The sequence below is a fragment of the Oscarella lobularis genome, chromosome 1, assembly GCF_947507565.1.
Source record: "Oscarella lobularis chromosome 1, ooOscLobu1.1, whole genome shotgun sequence".
NCBI classification, from domain to species: domain Eukaryota; kingdom Metazoa; phylum Porifera; class Homoscleromorpha; order Homosclerophorida; family Oscarellidae; genus Oscarella; species Oscarella lobularis.
The window spans coordinates 4,497,997-4,521,374 of NC_089175.1; the positions used below are offsets into that span (position 1 = coordinate 4,497,997).

The 23,378-nt window shown below is 36.4% G+C and overlaps 1 long non-coding RNA gene and 1 pseudogene across 2 annotated transcripts; both read right to left on the bottom strand.

The window, feature by feature from the left end:
• Nucleotides 1-249: 249 nt before the first annotated feature.
• LOC136199369 (crooked neck-like protein 1) lies at nt 250-4,242 on the bottom strand (annotated as a pseudogene).
• A 770-nt stretch (nt 4,243-5,012) lies between these two features.
• LOC136199371 (uncharacterized) lies at nt 5,013-23,301 on the bottom strand. 2 transcript variants are annotated; one of them, XR_010673050.1, is made up of 9 exons: nt 23,238-23,301; nt 23,100-23,188; nt 22,988-23,049; nt 22,842-22,933; nt 22,467-22,555; nt 22,279-22,405; nt 22,020-22,212; nt 5,505-5,789; nt 5,013-5,452 (listed from the first exon to the last, which is right to left on the bottom strand). It is a non-coding gene; the product is annotated as an uncharacterized lncRNA (long non-coding RNA). The 2 variants fall into 2 exon arrangements; XR_010673049.1 differs by having other exon boundaries at nt 5,014-5,452; nt 22,262-22,405.
• Nucleotides 23,302-23,378: the final 77 nt, after the last annotated feature.

Below are 23,378 nucleotides of genomic sequence, written 5' to 3' on the forward strand. Positions count from 1 at the left end.
TCGAAACCGGTCGAATTCGCGCAACTAAATATTTATTCAATATTCGGAGCACACGAGACTCCAGTAGTTAACTACACACCTGAAGTTCCAACTCAATGTAGCCCTTGAATAGCTTCGGTTTAGGACAAACTCCCAAAGCCATGCCCTATAATATAAATCCGGTCGCTTAGAAAAATCGTCATATTTATACGAGAATTTTTCGCCCTTGAGGCAGATTTTTCTGTCTGATTTCAAACTGAGCATACCAAAGCGGCAAACGTGAGCTATTTTGCAAAAGGACAGGCAATGGTGCGTCTAAGTGCGACTCCTGCTTGAAACCAAAGACTTACTGCTCGATGAGGAATTAAATCAACGCACGCCTTGTAAACGAGGCTAGTCCGGTCAACATCCTAAGAAGAGAGAGAGAATCAGTACAGGCAAATACAGAATTTTTTGAAAAAAATTATTGCCTTTGCTTCGAGTTCTTCAAACAAAGCGTAATTGATCCACAGATAGATGTACGTACGACACAGCCGTTTTTCCTAAACTGGCTGGTAAAAAATCACACATATTCTTCTACGACGCAAGCGACCTGAGAGGGCGGAACGTTTGCAATGGCTCTTTCGTAGCTCTCCCGCGTGCTTTCGACGTTGCTCTCGGATTCCATTAGACGGAGATAATCGAACCAAGCGTCGTAGTTTTCGGGATTCGCTTTTACTTCCTTATGAAAAGACCCACCGTTTCTATATATATATTCTCCTCTAATAGTCGGTGTCACTGACTTCTTCGTATTGAAATCGTCTCTTGCTGAGTATGACTCCGTCGATGGATAACTTATCGCCAAACTTTTTCTCGTGAAAAGTATAGTTTTTGAAGAGTTCCTAATAGCTAAGGAGTGAAAAATAGTAATAGGAAACAGTGCTTCAGACCTGACCGCTGTCTTTAGGAATTCGATCCAAGGCGTACTTGTAAATAGCCCGGGCTCTTTCGTGCTGCAAAGTGAGAAAAAATATTAGACAGTTACAATCAGGTTTACTAAGTGAACCTCTTTTTTGTCGTTTTTCAAATTTAGCGAAGGCAACGTAGAGTCTCTCTTCCATGTTCTCGTCACCAAAAAAGTCGCACGCTCGTTCGTAGACATTGCGAGCGCCACCTGGGAAGCTCATTGCTACGATGTAATCCCCCTCTCTATATGCGTCCCACCAATAAAATTGTGCTTCTCCTCGAAATTGGCGTATCTTATCCTTGATTTCTGGGTGAACGAGAACGAGTAAGCAGATCGTCAAGAAAAATACAAGAAAGAGATAATGAATTCGTTTCGTTTTTTAAAATATTGGCAGTGGTTTAGGATATATCTTTCATAGACTGTTCTGGCACGTTCTACTTACTTGTATCTTAGCTCTAACTTGATATAGGAGTGCCAAGCCTAAGGAGAGAAAGATATGTCAAATGAAAGGCGAATAGAATTTTCAAGTGCCTGTTCATCGGGTTCCCACTGCATCCAACGTTCAAAGGCTTGCCGAGCGCCGGCCACATTGCCAAGCATCTCCTCCATGTAGGAAAACTTGTACCTAAAGGAAGCACTTATGAGCCACTGGCTAACGCTTTATACAACGCAAGGTACATGTAAACTGAGGCCCCTTTTGAAGAAACGCGTCGTTTGACCGTTAAAATGTCAAAAAAACGCGTCTCTTTCACGTAGCAAATTTTTAAAAATTTAAAAAGGTTACGACACTTGATACAAACCACACGGAAGACGGTGCTATGGAGGTTTATCCGGTATCAGAGGTATCTCACAGGCGCAGCGGAGCTATTGGACTAGGAAGGCCGGAGCCCTTGTCAAGTTAGTATATTATCGGTAAACATAAATGAAGGGGTGGGTTAGACAGAACGGGTAAGGGCAGACTATTACGACCAACGAAAATATAAAAGAGGGAAGGGGTATGTGTGAGACGAAGTTAGATGCAGTTAGTGAAGGTCACTGCCAAAGCACCGAATATCGGTGTTGGCGGGAAGTGACGAGGCGCGGGTCGCCGAGCATGGAAAGATGGCCTTGATTTTGTTGAGAATGATGGTAGCATTGCCACGCTGGAGACCCACCGATAGACGTTTGCGCCAGTAATTGACGAATGCGGCGCGATCGTTGACAAAGTCGATGGAAGGACGAACGGCGGCCTTGCGGAAGAAGTCCCGAGCAATGGGGCTCCAACGGCCGTACACCTCCATGACGAGAGGGTCAAAGAGGTAGCCGAGGGAACCAGCCACTGCCCGGTACTTGTCGACCTTCTTTTGATCTTTTTGGGTCGCCGCAAAGCCGGAGACATTCGCCGCTTGAGATTGAACGTTCACCCCTAGGGGGTGCGTGATGCTGACGTCCAGAAGAATCTTTTTTCCTTGATCGAAGTTATAAACGCCAATGTCCGGTCTTTTCTTGTCGGAAAATTCGTTGGACTTCTCTAGCTCGCAGCGGAAGTTGACTGATCGCAGCATGCGGAACCAGATGTCTTGTACCATGTCATGACGACGAATCGCTCCGCCATCCTTAGGACATGTCATGACATGGTACCCTCTGGCATCGCAGACGACTCCGCAGTTGCAAAGTTGGATTTGTCAAGTGAGGAGAATGACCGGCCACCGGGCAGTGATCAAACCCTTGGGGAGAGTTTCCAACTCCCTTCTATCCTAGCCAAGAGCTCATGCTCCTGCTACTGATAGGTATATGGAAACGCTGGGTATATATATAACAACCCTGTCTGGGTCACTTCCACTGCAGCTGTTCACCACAAAAAGTGCGCTGATCGAACTAAAACCACTCTCAATCGGCCGCAAATACGTTTCTGACCATAACCGCGAATGAATTTTGTCGCAAATCAATGTAGAAACGCGAAAAAACGAAAATAAAACGCGTGCCACGTACGCAAGACACGCCCTGTCACGCTATACATGACGTCAGTTGTAAGACGCATGACAAAATGGTCTATACGAGCAAGTAGAGGCGAAAAATCAGCCGCGAAGTAAATTGGAGATCTATTCTAAAGACATTCAGTCGCTATTTGGACGCGAAAAGCGAGCGGATACGAAGAAACGGCAATGCGCTCGGTCAGCAAAATCTAGGTGATATATGGCGCCTCTATAAACAGGTATAGCGAAACGTGCGCTACGCCCATAGTTTAAATCAGTCTATGCTACGCCTAAACGAGGATCAGGACTGAGTACAGGCGCGCCGCGCGCCGGCACTCGTTGACTGAGTACTGGAGCACCGCGCGCGCGCTGGCTCTCGTCAAATTATCTGAGCGGGGGAGCTGCAATCCTTCAAACGTTTCTCCGGGAATCTCAAAGACGTTTCGAACGCTACGTCTACTTACCAGAACTGGTTGACTCGCGGTAAGACGGTGACACATCGATCGAATATATTCCTCGCGTGGTTCATTTGCTTGTGCCATTCAACAAACACATAAATTATGACAACGCGCCAGTTTCGTTTCCCCTCCCACCTCATTTCCATTTCGGCGTATTTCAACCAAACGGGAAAGCAGCGCGAATCTTCATCGAGCGCCCGTTCGTATATGGATCTCGCTCTAGAAATGCGACGTAGTATGCTCGCTATAGAGAATTAATAAGAGAGACCTATGAAATTCGTTCTGGCTTTCCTCCCATTTGGCGTATTTGATCCAATTCGTCATCTGCAGTCGATTCTTTCGAATGTTATCCTCGTAGCCCTAAAGGAGTACGTGTAACGTCTCAAAACCACGCCCTCGCGAACTGTACAGTGTACCTTTCTTTTTCGAAGTCGAAAATCCGCGAGCTCTTCCGGATCGGTTATTTTTTTGCATTGGAGCCTAGTTTTATCGGCTCTTTGCAAAGATCAGCGATCGCTTCGGATGCTCACCGGTTTGACGGCTTCGAGCTGGCGTTCCTTCGCTTCGCGAAGCTGTTCGGCCGTGGATTTGCACATCAGCGGGCAATTTGTTCTTCACCTGATAAACAGACACTTTCTAAGAATATTTTGGTGACTGCTAGACCTGCCTGGGCGACTTTAGGCATATGTACGCTACGGACTTGCTTCGTAGGACGGCCATTTTGACACTCTCTACACGTGATGTGTTTACATGTATGTATCCAGGCGCGACGTCACGATGACGTTCCAATAGGCTAACATGTATTCCGAATAATTTTTAGAGCAGCTCCAAATGTGAATGTACAGCAGACGACACTAAAAACATCTACAGTACAATAATTTTTTTCTGTACCATCGTGTTATTATAGCTGTTGACCACTGACCTAAATCTGAGGAGGGTCATCCATGTCAGAAACCAATGAAGTAGATCCATAGCTCGTCTTTGAGTAAAAGGTCGTTCTAAGACCTTGGTTTTCCGTTACTGGTGGCTGAGACGACCTGACTCTTGTCGCGGGCGCCGCAAGCAGGTGGTGCTGCTGTGAGAGCTGTCCTGCTGCTCCTGGTGGTGGTGGTTTTGCTGGTTTCGCTGTTTCTGTTGCTGGTTTTGATGCTTCTGCTGCTGCTGCAACAGCAATGGCGTCGACGGCGACGGCGGCGATGACGACAATGGCGACGGCGGCAGTGACGATGGTGGCGACTGCGATGGCGGTGGCAGTGAGGACGGCGGCGGCGACGGTGGTCGTGACGGCGGCATCTGTGCCGACGGCGTCTGTTCCGGAGTAGGACGCCTGCGAGATGCGGAATAACTGCTTAGTGGGCAATAGTTTGAAGGTACCTTTCTCTTACGGCGTGGGGCGTTTCACAACAGTATATGTAGCAAAGATAATAATGATCAGGATCGTAAAAGCTAAACTACTAACAACTCGAAGGCAGAGATTTTATCTAAACGTGAAAACGTAAAGAAAACAGTTTCCCGCACAGTCTCAGTGTAGGTCACCTTCGAGGTTTATTGTCATCACACTGATTTGTCCAGTATTGTTCGCTACACATGAGTAGTTACCAAATAAATAACTTCCTGATTGAAACGTTGCCCTTCCGTCGCTTTCACTAAGAAGAGACATGTCGGGATTGTATAGGGAAACAAACGGAACCGGTTCGCCGGATGCCTCGCACACTACGTGAAGAACGCCATTCTCTACTTTTGAAGTAAAATAATCAATGTTGGCGTTTCCTATTATAAAAATCCAGGTAAAAGATAAAAACAATTGAGCAATTCAATTCACAGAGCGACGGCGAGTGTCGCAGATGACGTGCCTCTTCCCCCAACGCCATTATTTGCCGAACAGTTGCAGCTTCCAACGTCTTGCTTCGAGAAGTTTGCTAATAAAAGGAAGACGCGCTCTCCTATTGAATCGTTGCTTTGGCCACCGCTACAGCTGACATTCACCCAGGGCACGGGAAAACCTCTCGCACGGCACTGAAGCGTTACGTCCTGGCCTTGAGGTATCCACATGTGCTTCTGATTGCAGTTCTCGTCACTATCATCATTTGAGAAGCACGTAACTTTAGCACGATCTGTAATAAGTACAACCACTCACTAACTGATCGTTAGTAAAGGTGAGCATACCATGTACAAAGACGGTGTGTCGTTGATATGCCGTTTCTGCTGAATTCTCGGCAACGCAAAAGTATGTTCCATGATCACGCAGATGAGCCCACTGCTTTGTGTAATTGTGGCATAAGAGAGACGACGAGACATGAAAGTCTTCGTCTACATAGTGATCATGGTGTTTTAAGTGCATGGTCGTTGAATTGTTCGAGCAAGAGTTTGCCATTAGACAGCAGTCGATCTCTAACGGTTTCCAACGCTCGGCTGTTATCGTTTCATTTTTGCCCGCAAAAAGGATTTTCCCTGAAGTAAAGAAGACATAATACAAAGTTAAACAACTTCATTACCAGAGAGAACGGTTATCGATACACTTCTCCTAAGTCACCTGGCAAGTCTCTTGTAATTTCACTGTATTACTCTTGTAATTACAGTGTGATTAATTAATTAATTAATTAATTAAGGGTGCGGTAATGGCAGCATGAAAAAAATTCTATCTTCCCTTAATTAATAAGCAGTCGGGCGCTGCCGTTGATCACGCAATTACTATGCGCGAGTGGCGTTCCATGAGCCTGATCCGTAAGCGCGGCTCGCGCGCAACAAGTTGAAGACACTTGCCTGTCAAAAGTGGGCGCCCCCTTTGATATAATAGCTGTGCTGTGCATTTTTTATAAAAGTGAAGGCCTAATTTTTAATTCTCAGGACCTAAATATTAAAATGAGGGCCTAATCTTTGATTCTTAGTGCCTAAATATTAAATTGAGGGTATAATCTTTGACTATTAGTGACTAAATATTAAATTGAGGGCCTAATATTTGACTATTAGAACTTAAATACTAAATTGAGGGCCTAATATTTGATCCTTAGTGCCTAAATATTAAATTGAGGGCCTAATCTTTATTTATTAAGCCCTAAATATTAAATTCAAGGCCTAATTTCTAATTCTTAGGACCAAAATATTAAACTGAGGGCTTATTCTTTGATTTCTAGTGCCTAAATAATAAATCGAAGGCCTAATCTTTAATTCTCAGAGCCAAAATATTAAATTGAGGGCCTAATCTTCAATTATTAAAACCTAATTATTAAATTGAGGGCCTAATTTTTAATTCTTAGGACCTAAATATCAAATTGAGGTCCTAATCTTTGATTCTTAGTGCCTAAATATTAAATTGAGGGCCTAATCTTTGATTAATAGTTACTAAATATTAAATTGAGGGCCTAATCTTTGATTCTTAGTTGCTAAATACTAAATTGAGGGCCTAATCTTTGATCCTTAGAACCTAAATATTGAATTGAGGGCCTAATCTTTAAATCTCATTTCCTAAATATTAAATTGAGGACCTAATCTTTAGATCTTAGGGCCTAAATGTTAAATTGAGGGCCTAATGTTTAATTCTCAGGGCCTACAAGGGACTGGCCAAATCTTCTCCCCTGTAATAAATCACAGAGAATTACAAGGGACTAGCCGATTCTTCTCTCATGTAATAAACTACAGTAAATTACAAGGGACTGGCCAACTCGCTCTCCTGTAACAAATAACAGTAAAATTAAAAGAGATAAGCCGACTCTTCTGTCCTGTAATAAACTGCAGTAAATTACAAGGGACGAGCCAACTCGCTCTCTTGCAATAATCAATTGGGAGCCTTATCTTTAATTCTTAGGACCTAAATAGTAAATTGAGGGCCTAATCTTTAATTCATTGAGCCTAAATATTAAGTTGAGAGCCATATGTTTAATTCTTAGTGCTCAAGTATTAAATTGAGGACTTTATCTCTAATTCTTAGGACATAAATATTAAATAGAGGAGCAAATTATTAATTCTTAAGACCTAAATATTAAATTGAGGGGCTAATCGTTGATTATCAGTTCCTAAATATTAAATTGAGGGCCTAATCTTTGATTCTTAGTTCCTAAATATTAAATTGAGGGCCTAATCTTTAATTCTTAGGCCTTAAATATTAAATTGAGGGCCTAATCTTTGACTCTTAGAACCTAAATATTAAATTGAGGGCCTAATCTTTATTTATTAAGCCCTAAATATTAAATTGAAGGCCTAATTTTTAATTCTAAGGACCTAAATATTAAATTGAGGGCCTAATCTTTAATTCTTAGGACCTAAATAATAAATTGAGGGCCTAATTTTTAATTCTCAGGGCCTACAAGGGACTGACCAACTCTTCTCCGCTGTAATATATTACAGTTAATTACAAGGGACTAGCCGATTCTTCTCTCATTTAATAAATTACAGTAAATTACAATGGACTGCCCAACTCTTCTCATCTGTAATAAATTACAGTAAATTACAATGGACTGGCCAACTCTTCTCACCTGTAATAAATTACAGTAAAATTACAAGGGACTAGCCGACTCTTCTGTCCTGTAATAAACTGCAGTAAATTACAAGGGACGAGCCAACTCGCTCTCTTGCAATAATCAATTGGGAGCCTTATCTTTAATTCTTAGGACCTAAATAGTAAATTGAGGGCCTAATCTTTAATTCATTGAGCCTAAATATTAAGTTGAGAGCCATATGTTTAATTCTTAGTGCTCAAGTATTAAATTGAGGACTTTATCTCTAATTCTTAGGACATAAATATTAAATAGAGGGGCAAATTATTAATTCTTAAGACCAAAATATTAAATTGAGGGGCTAATCGTTGATTATCAGTTCCTAAATATTAAATTGAGGGCCTAATCTTTGATTCTTAGTTCCTAAATATTAAATTGAGGGCCTAATCTTTAATTCTTAGGCCTTAAATATTAAATTGAGGGCCTAATCTTTGACTCTTAGAACCTAAATATTAAATTGAGGGCCTAATCTTTATTTATTAAGCCCTAAATATTAAATTGAAGGCCTAATTTTTAATTCTAAGGACCTAAATATTAAATTGAGGGCCTAATCTTTAATTCTTAGGACCTAAATAATAAATTGAGGGCCTAATTTTTAATTCTCAGGGCCTACAAGGGACTGACCAACTCTTCTCCGCTGTAATATATTACAGTTAATTACAAGGGACTAGCCGATTCTTCTCTCATTTAATAAATTACAGTAAATTACAATGGACTGCCCAACTCTTCTCATCTGTAATAAATTACAGTAAATTACAATGGACTGGCCAACTCTTCTCTTCTGTAATAAATTACAGTAAATTACAATGGACTGGCCAACTCTTCTCACCTGTAATAAATTACAGTAAAATTACAAAGGACTAGCCGACTCTTCTGTCCTGTAATAAATTACAGTGAAATACAAGGCACTAGCCGTCTGTCCTGTAATAAATTACAGTAAATTACAAGGGACTGGCCAACTCGCTCTCTTGTAACAAATAACAGTAAAAGAGATAAGCCGACTCTTCTGTCCTGTAATAATCTACAGTAAATTACAAGGGACGGGCCAAATCGCTCTCCTGCAATAATCAAATTGAGAGCTTTATCTTTAATTCTTAGGACCTAAATAGTAAATTGAGGGCCTAATCTTTAATTCTTAAGACCTAAATATTAAATTGAGGGCCTAATTTTTAATTCTCAGGGCCTACAAGGGACTGGCACACTCTTCTCCCCTGTAATAAATTACAGTTAAGTACAAGGGACTAGCCGATTCTTCTCTCATGTAATAAATTACACTGGACTGGCCAACTCTTCTCTTCTGTAATAAATTACGGTAAATTACAATGGACTGGCCAACTCTTCTCACCTGTAATAAATTACAGTAAAATTACAAGGGACTAGCCGACTCTTCTGTCCTGTAATAAATTACAGTGAATTACAAGGGACTAGCCGTCTGTCCTGTAATAAATTACAAGAGACTGGCCAACTCGCTCTCCTGTAACAAATAACAGTAAAATTAAAAGAGATAAGCCGACTCTTCTGTCCTGTAATAAACTACAGTAAATTACAAGGGACGGGCCAACTCGCTCTCCTGCAATAATCAAATTGAGAGACATCTATCTTTAATTCTTAGGACCAAAATTGTAAATTGAGGGCCTAATCTTTAATTCATTGAGCCTAAATATTAATTTGAGAGCCTTATCTTTAATTCTTAGTGCCTAAATATTAAAATGAGGGCCTAATCTTTGATTCTTGTGCCTAAATATTAAATTGAGGGCCTAAACTTTGATTCTTAGTGCCTAAATATTAAATTGAGGGCCTAATCTTTATTTATTAAGCCCTAAATATTAAATTGAAGGCCTAATTTTTAATTCTTAAGACATAAATATTAAATTGAGGGCCTAATCGTTGAATATTAGTGCCTAAATATTAAATTGAGGGCCTAATCTTTGATTATTAATGCCTAAATATTAAATTGAGGGCTTAATCTTTGATTCTCAGGTCCTAAGTATTAAATTGAGGGCCTAATCTTTGATTATTAAGCACTAGATATTAAATTGAGGGCCTAATTTTTAATTCTTAGGAACTAAATATTAAATTGAGAGCCTAATCTTTATTCTTAGTTCCTCAATATTAAATTGAGGGCATAATCTTTAATTCTTAGGCCCTAAATATTAAATTGAGGGCCTAATCTTTGACTCTTAGAACCTAAATATTAAATTGAGGACCTAATCTTTGAATCTTAGTGCCTAAATATTAAATTGAGGGCCTAAACTTTGATTCTCAGTGCCTAAATATTAAATAGAGGGCCTAATCTTTGATTATTAAGCACTAGATATTAAATTGAGGGCCTAATTTTTAATTCTTAGGAACTAAATATTAAATTGAGAGCCTAATCTTTGATTCTTAGTTCCTAAATATTAAATTGAGGGCCTAATCTTTAATTCTTAGGCCCTAAATATTAAATTGAGGGCCTAATCTTTGACTCTTAGAACCTAAATATTAAATTGAGGGCCTAATCTTTGATTCTTAGTGCCTAAATATTAAATTGAGAGCCTAATCTTTATTTCTAAGGACATAAATATTAAATTAAGGGCCTAATTTTTAATTCTTACGACTTAAATATTAAATTGAAGGCCAAATCGTTGATTATTAGTTCCTAAATATTAAATTGAGGGCCTAATCTTTGATTCTTAGTTCCTAAATATTAAATTGAGGGCCTAATCTTTGATTCTTAGTTCCTCAATATTAAATTGAGGGCATAATCTTTAATTCTTAGGCCCTAAATATTAAATTGAGGGCCTAATCTTTGACTCTTAGAACCTAAATATTAAATTGAGGACCTAATCTTTGAATCTTAGTGCCTAAATATTAAATTGAGGGCCTAAACTTTGATTCTCAGTGCCTAAATATTAAATAGAGGGCCTAATCTTTGATTATTAAGCACTAGATATTAAATTGAGGGCCTAATTTTTAATTCTTAGGAACTAAATATTAAATTGAGAGCCTAATCTTTGATTCTTAGTTCCTAAATATTAAATTGAGGGCCTAATCTTTAATTCTTAGGCCCTAAATATTAAATTGAGGGCCTAATCTTTGACTCTTAGAACCTAAATATTAAATTGAGGGCCTAATCTTTGATTCTTAGTGCCTAAATATTAAATTGAGAGCCTAATCTTTATTTCTAAGGACATAAATATTAAATTAAGGGCCTAATTTTTAATTCTTACGACCTAAATATTAAATTGAAGGCCAAATCGTTGATTATTAGTTCCTAAATATTAAATTGAGGGCCTAATCTTTGATTCTTAGTTCCTAAATATTAAATTGAGGGCCTAATCTTTGATTCTTAGTTCCTCAATATTAAATTGAGGGCATAATCTTTAATTCTTAGGCCCTAAATATTAAATTGAGGGCCTAATCTTTGACTCTTAGAACCTAAATATTAAATTGAGGACCTAATCTTTGAATCTTAGTGCCTAAATATTAAATTGAGGGCCTAAACTTTGATTCTCAGTGCCTAAATATTAAATAGAGGGCCTAATCTTTGATTATTAAGCACTAGATATTAAATTGAGGGCCTAATTTTTAATTCTTAGGAACTAAATATTAAATTGAGAGCCTAATCTTTGATTCTTAGTTCCTAAATATTAAATTGAGGGCCTAATCTTTAATTCTTAGGCCCTAAATATTAAATTGAGGGCCTAATCTTTGACTCTTAGAACCTAAATATTAAATTGAGGGCCTAATCTTTGATTCTTAGTGCCTAAATATTAAATTGAGAGCCTAATCTTTATTTCTAAGGACATAAATATTAAATTAAGGGCCTAATTTTTAATTCTTACGACCTAAATATTAAATTGAAGGCCAAATCGTTGATTATTAGTTCCTAAATATTAAATTGAGGGCCTAATCTTTGATTCTTAGTTCCTAAATATTAAATTGAGAGCCTAATCTTTATTTCTAAGGACATAAATATTAAATTAAGGGCCTAATTTTTAATTCTTACGACCTAAATATTAAATTGAAGGCCAAATCGTTGATTATTAGTTCCTAAATATTAAATTGAGGGCCTAATCTTTGATTCTTAGTTCCTAAATATTAAATTGAGGGCCTAATCTTTGATTCTTAGTTCCTCAATATTAAATTGAGGGCATAATCTTTAATTCTTAGGCCCTAAATATTAAATTGAGGGCCTAATCTTTGACTCTTAGAACCTAAATATTAAATTGAGGACCTAATCTTTGAATCTTAGTGCCTAAATATTAAATTGAGGGCCTAAACTTTGATTCTCAGTGCCTAAATATTAAATAGAGGGCCTAATCTTTGATTATTAAGCACTAAATATTAAATTGAGAGCCTAATCTTTGATTCTCAGTTCCTAAATATTAAATTGAGGGCCTAATCTTTAATTCTTAGGCCCTAAATATTAAATTGAGGGCCTAATCTTTAACTCTTAGAACCTAAATAATAAATTGAGGGCCTAATTTTTAATTCTCAGGGCCTACAAGGGACTGGCCAACTCTTCTCCCCTGTAATAAAGTACAGTAAATTACAATGGACTGGCCAACTCTTCTCACCTGTAATAAATTACAGTAAAATTACAAGGGACTATAGTGCCGACTCTTCTGTCCTGTAAATAAATTACAGTGAATTACAAGGGACTAGCCGTCTGTCCTGTAATAAATTACAGTAAATTACAAGGGACTGGCCAACTCGCTCTCTTGTAACAAATAACAGTAAAAGAGATAAGCCGACTCTTCTGTCCTGTAATAATCTACAGTAAATTACAAGGGACGGGCCAACTCGCTCTTCTGCAATAATCAAATTAAGAGACATCTATCTTTAATTCTTAGGACAAAAATAGTAAATTGAGGGCCTAATCTTTAATTCATTCAGCCTAAATATTAAGTTGAGAGCCTTATCTTTAATTCAATTCTTAGTGCCTAAATATTAAATTGAGGGCCTAATCTTTGATTATTAATGCCTAAATAATAAATTGAGGGCTCAATCTTAGATTCTTAGTTCCTCAATATTAAATTGAGGGCCTAGTCTTTGACTCTTAGAACTTAAATATTAAATTGAGGGCCTAATCTTTGATCCTTAGTGTCTAAATATTAAATTGAGGGCCTAATCTTTATTTATTAAGCCCTAAATATTAAATTGAAGGCCTAATTTTTAATTCTCAGTTCCTCAATATTAAATTGAGGGCATAATCTTTGATTCTTAGTGACTACATTTTAAATTGAGGGCCTAATCTTTGATTCTTAGCGCCTAAATATTAAATTGAGGGCCTAATATTTATTTCTTAGGACATAAATATTAAATTAAAGGCCTAATTTTTAATTCTTAGGACCTAAATATTAAATTGAGGGCCTAATCGTTGATTATTAGTTCCTAAATATTAAATTGAGGGACTAATCTTGGATTCTTAGGACCTAAATATTAAATTGAAGGCCTAATATTTGATTCTTAGTGCCTAAATATTAAATTAAACGCATAATCTTTGATTATTAGTGCCTAAATATTAAATTGAGGGACTAATCTTTGATTCTTAGTTCCTAAATATTAAATTAAGGGCCTAATCTTTAATTCTTAGGCCCTAAATATTAAATTGAGGGCCTAATCTTTAATTATTAAGTCTTAAATATTAAATTGAAGGCCTAATTTTTAATTCTGAGGACCTAAATATTAAATTGAAGGCCTAATGTTTGATTCTTAGTGCCTAAAATTTAAATTGAGGGCATAATCTTTAATTCTTAAGCCCTAAATAGTAAATTGAGGGCCTAATCTTTGATTCTTAGTGCCAAAAAAATAAATTGAGGGCCTAATATTTAATTATTAAGACCTAAATAATAAATTGAGGGCCTAATTTTTAATTCTCAGGGCCTACAAGGGACTGGCCAACTCTTCTCCCCTGTAATAAATTACAGTTAATTACAAGGGACTAGCCGATTCTTCTCTCATTTAATAAATTACAGTAAATTACAATGGACTGGCCAACTCTTCTCTTCTGTAATAAATTACAGTATATTACAATAGACTGGCCAACTCTTCTCACCTGTAATAAATTACAGTAAAATTACAAGGGACTAGCCGACTCTTCTGTCTTGTAATAAATTACAGTGAATTACAAGGGACTAGCCGTCTGTCCTTTAATAAATTAAAGTAAATTACAAGGGACTGGCCAACTCGCTCTCTTGTAACAAATAACAGTAAAAGAGATAAGCCGACTCTTCTGTCCTGTAATAATCTACAGTAAATTACAAGGGACGGGCCAACTCGCTCTCCTGCAATAATCAAATTGAGAGCTTTATCTTTAATTCTTAGGACCTAAATAGTAAATTGAGGGCCTAATCTTTAATTCTTAAAACCTAAATATTAAATTGAGGGCCTAATTTTTAATTCTCAGGGCCTACAAGGGACTGGCCAACTCTTCTCCCCTGTAATAAATTACAGTTAATTACAAGGGACTAGCCGATTCTTCTCTCATTTAATAAATTACACTGGACTGGCCAACTCTTCTCTTCTGTAATAAATTACGGTAAATTACAATGGACTGGCCAACTCTTCTCACCTGAAATAAATTACAGTAAAATTACAAGGGACTAGCCGACTCTTCTGTCCTGTAATAAATTACAGTGAATTACAAGGGACTGGCCAACTCGCTCTCCTGTAATAAATTACAGTAAATTACAAGGGACTGGCCAACTCGCTCCCCTGTAACAAATAACAGTAAAATTAAAAGAGATAAGCCGACTCTTCTGTCCTGTAATAAACTAAAGTAAATTACAAGGGACGGGCTAACTCGCTCTCCTGCAATAATCAAAATGAGAGACATCTATCTTTAATTCTTAGGACAAAAATAGTAAATTGAAGGCCTAAACTTTAATTCATTCAGCCTAAATATTAAGTTGAGAGCCTTATCTTTAATTCAATTCTTAGTGCCTAAATACTAAATTGAGGGCCTAATCTTTGATTATTAATGCCTAAATATTAAATTGAGGGCTCAATCTTTGATTCTCAGGTCTTAAATATTAAATTGAGGGCGTAATCTTTGATTATTAAGCCATAAATATTAAATTGAGGGCCTAATTTTTAATTCTTAAGAACTAAATATTAAATTGAGGGCCTAAACTTTGATTCTTAGTGCCTAAATATTAAATTGAGGGCCTAATCGTTAATTATCAAAACCTAGATATTATATTGAGGCCCTAATTTTTAATTCTTAGGACCTAAATATTAAATTGAAGGCCTAATCTTTGATCCTTAGTGCCTAAATATTAAATTAAGGGCCTAATCTTTAATTCTTAGGCCCTAAATATTAAATTGAGGGCCTAATCTTTGACTCTTAGAACCTAAATATTAAATTGAGGGCCTAATCTTTGATTCTTAGTGCCTAAATATTAAATTGAGGGCCTAATCTTTAATTCTTAGGCCCTAAATATTAAATTGAGGGCCTAATCTTTGACTCTTAGAACCTAAATATTAAATTGAGGGCCTAATCTTTGATTCTTAGTGCCTAAACATTAAATTGAGGGCCTAAACTTTGATTCTTAGTGCCTAAATATTAAATTGAGGGCCTAATCTTTATTTATTAGGCCCTAAATATTAAATTGAAGGCCTAATTTTTAATTCTTAGGACCTAAATATTAAATTGAGGGCTTAATGGTAGAATATTAGTGCTTAAATATTAAATTGAGGGCATAATCTTTGATTCTTAGTTCTTAAATATTAAATTGAGGGGCTAATCTTTAATTCTTAGGCCCTAAATATTAAATTGAGGACCTAATCTTTGACTGTTGGAACCTAAATATTAAATTGAGGGCCTAATCTTTAATTCTTAGTGCCTAAATATTAAATTGAGGGCCTAATCTTTATTTATTAAGCCCTAAATATTAAATTGAAGGCCTAATTTTTAATTCTTAGGACCTAAATATTAAATTGAGGGCCTAATCTTTATTTATCAAGCCCTAAATACTAAATTGAAGGCCTAATTTTTAATTCTTAGAACCTAAACATTAAATTGAGGGCCTAATCGTTGATTATTAGTGCCTAAATATTAAATTGAGGGCCTAATCTTTGATTCTTAGTGCCTAAATATTAAATTGAGGGTCTAATCTTTAATTCTTAGGCCCTAAATATTAAATTATTTGGCCTATTCTTTGATTCTTAGGACCTAAATATTAAATTGAGGGCCTAATCTTTAATTCTTAGAACCTAAGTAATAAATGGAGGGCCTAATTTTTAATTCTCAGGGCCTACAAGGGACTGGCCAACTCTTCTCCCCTGTAATAAATTACAGTTAATTACAAGGGACTAGCCGATTCTTCTCTCATTTAATAAATTACAGTAAATTACAATGGACTGGCCAACTCTTCTCTTATTTAATAAATTACAGTAAATTACAATGGACTGGCCAACTCTTCTCACCTGTAATAAATTACAGTAAAATTACAAGGGACTATAGTGCCGACTCTTCTGTCCTGTAAATAAATTACAGTGAATTACAAGGGACTAGCAGTCTGTCCTGTAATAAATTACAGTAAATTACAATGGACTGGCCAACTCGCTCTCCTGTAACAAATAACAGTAAAATTAAAAGAGATAAGCCGACTCTTCTGTCCTGTAATAAACTACAGTAAATTACAAGGGACGGGCCAACTCGCTCTCCTGCAATAATCAAATTGAGAGACATCTATCTTTAATTCTTAGGACCAAAATAGTAAATTGAGGGCCTAATCTTTAATTCATTGAGCCTAAATATTAAGTTGAGAGCCTTATCTTTAATTCTTAGAACCTAAATATTAAATTGAGGGCCTAATCTTTGATTCTTAGAACCTGAATATTAAATTGAGGGCCTAATCTTTGATTCTTAGTGCCTAAATATGAAATTGAGGGCCTAATGTTTGATTCTTAGTTCCTCAATATTAAATTGAGGGCCTAATCTTTGACTCTTAGAACTTAAATATTAAATTGAGGGCCTAATCTTTATTTATTAAACCCTAAATATTAAATTGAAGGCCTAATTTTTAATTCTTTGGACCTCAATATTAAATTGAGGGCTTAATCTTTGATTCCTAGTGCCTAAATATTAAATTGAGGGCCTAATCTTTAATTCTCAGGGCCAAAATATTAAATTGAGGGCATAATCTTTAATTATTAAGACCTAATTATTAAATTGAGGGCCTAATTTTTAATTCTTAGGACCTAAATATCAAATTGAGGTCCTAATCTTTGATTCTTAGTGCCTAAATAGTAAATTGAGGGCCTAATCTTTGATTATTAGTTCCTAAATATTAAATTGAGGGCCTAATCTTTGATTGTTAGTGCATAAATATTAAATTGAGGGCCTAATCTTTAATTCTTAGGCCCTAAATATTAAATTGAGGACCTAATCTTTGACTGTTGGAACCTAAATATTAAATTGAGGGCCTAATCTTTAATTCTTAGTGCCTAAATATTAAATTGAGGGCCTAATCTTTATTTATTAAGCCCTAAATATTAAATTGAAGGCCTAATTTTTAATTCTTAGGACCTAAATATTAAATTGAGGGCCTAATCTTTATTTATCAAGCCCTAAATACTAAATTGAAGGCCAAATTTTTAATTCTTAGAACCTAAACATTAAATTGAGGGCCTAATCGTTGATTATTAGTGCCTAAATATTAAATTGAGGGCCTAATCTTTGATTCTTAGTGCCTAAATATTAAATTGAGGGTCTAATCTTTAATTCTTAGGCCCTAAATATTAAATTATTTGGCCTATTCTTTGATTCTTAGGACCTAAATATTAAATTGAGGGCCTAATCTTTAATTCTTAGAACCTAAGTAATAAATGGAGGGCCTAATTTTTAATTCTCAGGGCCTACAAGGGACTGGCCAACTCTTCTCCCCTGTAATAAATTACAGTTAATTACAAGGGACTGGCCAACTCGCTCTCCTGTAACAAATAACAGTAAAATTAAAAGAGATAAGCCGACTCTTCTGTCCTGTAATAAACTACAGTAAATTACAAGGGACGGGCCAACTCGCTCTCCTGCAATAATCAAATTGAGAGACATCTATCTTTAATTCTTAGGACCAAAATAGTAAATTGAGGGCCTAATCTTTAATTCATTGAGCCTAAATATTAAGTTGAGAGCCTTATCTTTAATTCTTAGAACCTAAATATTAAATTGAAGGCCTAATCTTTGATTCTTAGAACCTGAATATTAAATTGAGGGCCTAATCTTTGATTCTTAGTGCCTAAATATGAAATTGAGGGCCTAATGTTTGATTCTTAGTTCCTCAATATTAAATTGAGGGCCTAATCTTTATTTATTAAACCCTAAATATTAAATTGAAGGCCTAATTTTTAATTCTTTGGACCTCAATATTAAATTGAGGGCTTAATCTTTGATTCCTAGTGCCTAAATATTAAATTGAGGGCCTAATCTTTAATTCTCAGGGCCAAAATATTAAATTGAGGGCATAATCTTTAATTATTAAGACCTAATTATTAAATTGAGGGCCTAATTTTTAATTCTTAGGACCTAAATATCAAATTGAGGTCCTAATCTTTGATTCTTAGTGCCTAAATAGTAAATTGAGGGCCTAATCTTTGATTATTAGTTCCTAAATATTAAATTGAGGGCCTAATCTTTGATTGTTAGTGCATAAATATTAAATTGAGGGCCTAATCTTTAATTCTTAGGCCCTAAATATTAAATTGATGGCCTAATCTTTAAATCTCATTTCCTAAATATTAAATTGAGGACCTAATCTGTAGATCTTAGTGCCTAAATATTAAATTGAGGGCCTAATTTTTAATTCTCAGGGCCTACAAGGGACTGGCCAACTCTTCTCACCTGTAATAAATTACAGTGAATTACAAGGGACTAGCCGATTCTTCTCTCATGTAATAAATTACAGTAAATTACAAGAGACTGGCCAACTCGCTCTCCTGTAACAAATAACAGTAAAATTAAAAGAGATAAGCCGACTCTTCTGTCCTGTAATAAACTACAGTAAATTACAAGGGACGGGCCAACTCGCTCTCCTGCAATAATCAAATTGAGAGACATCTATCTTTAATTCTTAGGACCAAAATAGTAAATTGAGGGCCTAATCTTTAATTCATTGAGCCTAAATATTAAGTTGAGAGCCTTATCTTTAATTCTTAGAACCTAAATATTAAATTGAGGGCCTAATCTTTGATTCCTAGGCCCTAAATATTAAATTGAGGGCCTAATCTTTGATTCTTAGGCCCTAAATATTAAATTGATGGCCTAATCTTTAAATCTCATTTCCTAAATATTAAATTGAGGACCTAATCTGTAGATCTTAGTGCCTAAATATTAAATTGAGGGCCTAATTTTTAATTCTCAGGGCCTACAAGGGACTGGCCAACTCTTCTCACCTGTAATAAATTACAGTGAATTACAAGGGACTAGCCGATTCTTCTCTCATGTAATAAATTACAGTAAATTACAAGAGACTGGCCAACTCGCTCTCCTGTAACAAATAACAGTAAAATTAAAAGAGATAAGCCGACTCTTCTGTCCTGTAATAAACTACAGTAAATTACAAGGGACGGGCCAACTCGCTCTCCTGCAATAATCAAATTGAGAGACATCTATCTTTAATTCTTAGGACCAAAATAGTAAATTGAGGGCCTAATCTTTAATTCATTGAGCCTAAATATTAAGTTGAGAGCCTTATCTTTAATTCTTAGAACCTAAATATTAAATTGAGGGCCTAATCTTTGATTCTTAGGCCCTAAATATTAAATTGAGGGCCTAATCTTTGATTCTTAGGCCCTAAATATTAAATTGAGGGCCTAATCTTTGACTCTTAGAACCTGAATATTAAATTGAGGACCTAATCTTTGATTCTTAGTGCCTAAATATGAAATTGAGGGCCTAATGTTTGATTCTTAGTTCCTCAATATTAAATTGAGGGCCTAATCTTTGACTCTTAGAACTTAAATATTAAATTGAGGGCCTAATCTTTAATTATTAAACCCTAAATATTAAATTGAAGGCCTAATTTTTAATTCTTTGGACCTCAATATTAAATTGAGGGCTTAATCTTTGATTCCTAGTGCCTAAATATTAAATTGAGGGCATAATCTTTAATTCTCAGGGCCAAAATATTAAATTGAGGGCATAATCTTTAATTATTAAGACCTAATTATTAAATTGAGGGCCTAATTTTTAATTCTTAGGACCTAAATATCAAATTGAGGTCCTAATCTTTGATTCTTAGTGCCTAAATAGTAAATTGAGGGCCTAATCTTTGATTATTAGTTCCTAAATATTAAATTAAGGGCCTAATCTTTGATTGTTAGTGCATAAATATTAAATTGAGGGCCTAATTTTTAATTCTTAGGCCCTAAATATTAAATTGATGGCCTAATCTTTAAATCTCATTTCCTAAATATTAAATTGAGGACCTAATCTGTAGATCTTAGTGCCTAAATATTAAATTGAGGGCCTAATTTTTAATTCTCAGGGCCTACAAGGGACTGGCCAACTCTTCTCACCTGTAATAAATTACAGTGAATTACAAGGGACTAGCCGATTCTTCTCTCATGTAATAAATTACAGTAAATTACAAGAGACTGGCCAACTCGCTCTCCTGTAACAAATAACAGTAAAATTAAAAGAGATAAGCCGACTCTTCTGTCCCGTAATAAACTACAGTAAATTACAAGGGACGGGCCAACTCGCTCTCCTGCAATAATCAAATTGAGAGACATCTATCTTTAATTCTTAGGACCAAAATAGTAAATTGAGGGCCTAATCTTCAATTCATTGAGCCTAAATATTAAGTTGAGAGCCTTATCTTTAATTCTTAGAACCTAAATATTAAATTGAGGGCCTAATCTTTGATTCTTAGGCCCTAAATATTAAATTGAGGGCCTAATCTTTGACTCTTAGAACCTGAATATTAAATTGAGGACCTAATCTTTGATTCTTAGTGCCTAAATATGAAATTGAGGGCCTAATGTTTGATTCTTAGTTCCTCAATATTAAATTGAGGGCCTAATCTTTGACTCTTAGAACTTAAATATTAAATTGAGGGCCTAATCTTTAATTATTAAACCCTAAATATTAAATTGAAGGCCTAATTTTTAATTCTTTGGACCTCAATATTAAATTGAGGGCTTAATCTTTGATTCCTAGTGCATAAATATTAAATTGAGGGCCTAATCTTTAATTCTCAGGGCCAAAATATTAAATTGAGGGCATAATCTTTAATTATTAAGACCTAATTATTAAATTGAGGGCCTAATTTTTAATTCTTAGGACCTAAGTATCAAATTGAGGGCCTAATCTTTGATTATTAGTTCCTAAATATTAAATTGAGGGCCTAATCTTTGATTGTTAGTGCATAAATATTAAATTGAGGACCTAATCTTTAATTCTTAGGCCCTAAATATTAAATTGATGGCCTAATCTTTAAATCTCATTTCCTAAATATTAAATTGAGGACCTAATCTGTAGATCTTAGTGCCTAAATATTAAATTGAGGGCCTAATTTTTAATTCTCAGGGCCTACAAGGGACTGGCCAACTCTTCTCACCTGTAATAAATTACAGTGAATTACAAGGGACTAGCCGATTCTTCTCTCATGTAATAAATTACAGTAAATTACAAGAGACTGGCCAACTCGCTCTCCTGTAACAAATAACAGTAAAATTAAAAGAGATAAGCCGACTCTTCTGTCCTGTAATAAACTGCAGTAAATTACAAGGGACGAGCCAACTCGCTCTTTTGCAATAATCAAATTGAGAGCCTTATCTTTAATTCTTAGGACCTAAGTAGTAAATTGAGGGCCTAATCTTTAATTCATTGAGCCTAAATATTAAGTTGAGAGCCTTATCTTTAATTCTTAGTGCCTAAGTATTAAATTGAGGACCTTATCTTTAATTCTTAGGACATAAATATTAAATTGAGGGGCTTGAGTGCCTCTACTTAATTGCCCTGAAACTAGGATAATATAAATACTTTACCAGGTCGAGTGTTCCTCAACTTTCCATTATTTTAGTTCGCAGTAATTTTACCTAGTGGCAATTTGACGGGTAATTTTAATCGTTTTTACCATTTAGAAGTAACTACCCATTGACTGGCGCTGAGAGCCCTCTACTTGACTAAACCGACTGGCGCTGCGGGTCCTCCCTCTACCTTTCCTATATGCCCAAGGATTCTTTTAGGGTACCGTACCTGATGACGTTGTTCGTTATGACAATGCAATTAGCTTTGGCTTTTTTGCTGTCGAAGACGATCGCGGCGCAAGACTGCATTGATGAAAACGATCGCGGCGAGAGACTGCATTGATTTCTCGATGCATATCCGATTGATTTTCTTGAAGTGGCTCTTCTCAATGAGAACCACTTTGTAGGTCGACAAAAGAAGCCTAGGAAACAGTTTAAATAAACAGGAGTGATCAGCGGTGTCTCGCTCACAGGTTCACAAGACTGACCCAAGCTTCTTTGGCGATGGTTTGTGTGTTTGGACACCAGAGCTCAAATTCGCCAATCCAATTGTGAAAAGTCGATTTGCTTCGGATAGCTGAACAGCGAAATCGTCTGCAGCGTCTTTGCGAGACCCTATAAAAAGCGAAAAATAAATAATCAAATTCTCGATAAGGTAATGCTGTTGTTAAGTGACCATTTCATCTGCCGATACTCCAGTCATTTATTTGATCAACCAGTTGAGTCCACGAATCTGATACTCTCTCATCTCCCCGTTCTTGATGTCTAGAAAACAACAGTCAACTATGCAGAGAGAGACAATAGAGTCAAAATTCAAAAGAACAGGCCATCTCTTCTCCAATAAATATAGTAATGAATATTGCAAGCAACAGGTCATATTTTCTGCAATAAATATTCTATATCGAAAGAAGCAAAATTTGAAGTGAGCCCCCCCTTTGAAGAAACGCGTCGTTTGACCGTTAAAAGGTCAAAAAACGCGTCTGTTCGTATATGGACCTCGCACTAGAAACGCGACGTAGTATGCTCGCTATAGAGAATTAATAAGAGAGACCTTTGAAACTCGTTCTGGCTTTCCTCCCATTGAGCGTATTTTATCCAATTCGTCATCTGGAGTCGATTCTTTCGAATGTTATCCTCGTAGCCCTAAATGAGTGCGTGTAACGTCTCAAACCAATGCCTTGCCCTCGCGAGTTCTACCTTTCTTTTTCGAAGTCGAAAATCCGCAGCTCTTCCGGATCGGTTATTGTTTGCATGAGAGTCTGGTTTTATAGGCTCTTTGCAAAGATCAGCGATCGTTTCAGATGCTCACCGGTTTTACGGCTTCGAGCAGGCGTTCCTTCGCTTCGCGAAGAAGCTGTTCGGCCGTAATTTGCACATCAGCGAGCAGTTCTTCTTGACCTGATAAACAGACACTGTCTAAGAACATTTTGGTGACTGCTAGACCTGCCTGGACGACTTTAGGCACATGTACGCTACGGCCTTGCTTTGTAGGACGGCCATTTTGACTCGCTCTACACGTGATGTGTTTACATGTATGTATCCAGGCGCGACGTCAGGTACGAGAACGAACCGACACTCCAGACTGTCT